Below are 2271 nucleotides of genomic sequence, written 5' to 3'. Positions count from 1 at the left end.
ACTGCCCCAGAGACCCTGCTACGATTCCGCGCCCGGAGCCAGGCGTCTTCCCCTCACCCGCCGAGGGTAGCAGCTGTTCTGGAAAAGCCCCGAGCCCCGCTCCTTGCCGTCCTCCTCATCTCCGGGGCGCAGGGACACCCGCGCGGGGACACCAGAGGCGGCCTGGGAGCCAAGGCTGGGTGCAGAGATTTGTCCTCGTTTCCCCCCGAGTCAGTAATTCCAGGAGAATCGGACACATCTTTGCCCCAGCCTCCTTCACCCTCCTCCTCGCGCCTCGCCAACACCAAATCCTAACCTCTCTGTAGACCAAGATCTTTAATTTTATTATCCTTTTTAAAAGCCAAATGCCAACTTCTAAAAGGAGCCGGGGGCGAATTGGAAACGCCGCGGGGATCGGCGGGCGGGACAAGCCGCAGTGTGTCTGTCTCCGGCTGTCAGAAATGCGGTAAGCCGAAATTTAAATGCCCTTTCCGAGACGGGGAAAAGTCAGAGGCTGCGGAGCTCTCTCGCTCACACACGGCAATATGTAATTCTTACTCCAAGGTGCTCAGGATGTAAAGGGTTTTCTGCCACCGAGAAGCATACCCTTCTCTTCTCCTCCCAAAAGGCCAAAAGCAATTAATGCAATGAAGGAAGAATGTCCAACCGGCCGGGGTCAGCGTCCATCTACATAAGCAAAAACCTCTCAAGGCTACTTTCAAAAACGTACCCCGTTTTCCCTCTGCCTTCCCCGCTCCCATCTTGACAAGTCACTGTACCCCGACCCAGTTCTGGTTCGTCTTCACTCCACCCCGACCAACCACAACTACTCTGAGAAAAGTGTCAATAGCGCTGGAATGGGCGAAAAGACACCGATCCGGGCATTCGACTCATCGCGGCATTACTGCGGTAGCAAAAATAAATTAAAAGGCCAATAGGTCCGGGTGCTCACCGGGTTTTCCACTCTCCGAAGGAAATCCAGCGTCCAAAAAGCGACGAGGAGCGCCTTTCAGAGGCGCGGGTCGTGGGCAGCGGCGGGGAAAAGTGACTCCCCCAATAGGCAGAAGAGCCTCTCCGTGTCCGGAGAGTCGCGTTGTCGCTCGGGTGTTGTAAGTTCCAGCGGGCAGTGGGCAAAGTTTCGCGGATGCGGCGCGGGTGGCGGGCCGCTGGCAGGGGTCGGCGGGAAGGGTGGGGTGGGGGCGGCCGGGCCCGAGGCGCAGAAGCCCCCCTTTCACTCCGGATCTCCCTTCCCCGGGCGCCCGGAGCGCGACTCCGCTCGCTCGGCTGCCTCTGCTCTTCCACCCTCAAGGGCCCGCCCGCTCGCTCCCTCTGCCTCTCGCTGGAATTACTACAGCGAGTCAGATAAAGCCCAGAAAACCGGCTTTTATACTGCTAAGGCACGGCCCCTCCCCTCTGTTCTCTTTTTCCCGCCAAGCCTCTGAATAGCCCTGCCCTTCCAGAGGCAGTTGGGGAGCCAGGCGGCGGCCGGGGCGCGGCGGCAGCAGGGGTAGCCGCGAGATGCACAGCCCGGGGGTCCTTGGCCGCGCAGACCCTCGCCTATAAAAGGCCGGTGGGCGGGGATTCACAGGAGAGGATCTTTTTTCTTTCTCCCCCGCCCTCAGCTTTGGGAACCCGGGAGGGGCGCTGGTGGGGAGGGAGGGCCGGAGGGGAGGAGACTCAGCCCTTTGAGCCTGGCACTCCAGTGCGCCGAGCTCTCGGATGTAAACACAGTTAACAGCGCCGCATGAATTAACTGCGCGCGCCTACCATTTTCTTTTGCTCCCGCTCAAACCTTCCCTCTTTCTCAGCTGCTGGCTCCTCTGGGGCAGCGCTCTGTTTGGCAAACAGCATACTTGTCCTCTGTGCTTCAATCATCGCGGGCAGAACAGCTGAACTCTTTGCGCTGAGCATACACCGTGTACCCACGGCCACGCCACGCACGTCCCGGGCGGACGGGCGCCTCCCTAAGGCCGGGGAAAGGGTAGCATTTGGAAAATAAGTCCTACGAGGAGAGGAGGAAGGAAGGGGGCATTGACTGGCGCGCGCTCCGAGTGTGTGGGGCATTGAATATCGATGGGGATAAACGATCAGAGGTATAGGGAGGAAGATGGTGCCTGGAATTATTAAAATAATTCAGCAACGCACTGCCACGTATACTTGGAGGACGCGTTATGAATAAACACCCACTGTATTTGTTGGGGGGTGTTATGCATTGTGTGTGTGTGCAGATATCTCAGCTGGGTACCTTCCACCCAGAAGGAAGACCCCAAATCGCTGCCAAAGCCGCAGACG

At 58.7% G+C, this 2271-nt stretch overlaps 1 protein-coding gene and 1 pseudogene across 4 annotated transcripts in view; both read right to left on the bottom strand.

The window, feature by feature from the left end:
* Window positions 1-1465, bottom strand: part of MYC (MYC proto-oncogene, bHLH transcription factor) — a 5715-nt gene extending 4250 nt beyond the window's left edge. For 2 of the 4 annotated variants that reach the window (XM_024741267.1, XM_024741268.1), the window contains exon 1: window positions 932-1465. The gene's annotated coding sequence lies outside the window, so the exon portion shown is untranslated. The remainder of the gene's footprint in view (window positions 1-931) is intronic. The other 2 variants (XM_024741270.1, XM_024741269.1) reach the window with 1 other exon arrangement.
* LOC112397163 (uncharacterized) lies at window positions 903-1854 on the bottom strand (annotated as a pseudogene).
* Between the last annotated feature and the right edge of the window lie 417 nt (window positions 1855-2271).

This window comes from Neophocaena asiaeorientalis, unplaced genomic scaffold (assembly GCF_003031525.2).
Source record: "Neophocaena asiaeorientalis asiaeorientalis breed wild unplaced genomic scaffold, Neophocaena_asiaeorientalis_V1.1 scaffold177, whole genome shotgun sequence".
In the NCBI taxonomy this organism is placed as follows: domain Eukaryota; kingdom Metazoa; phylum Chordata; class Mammalia; order Artiodactyla; family Phocoenidae; genus Neophocaena; species Neophocaena asiaeorientalis.
The sequence above is the reverse complement of the archived record's forward strand: the minus strand, read 5'-3'. Positions and strand labels throughout refer to the sequence as shown.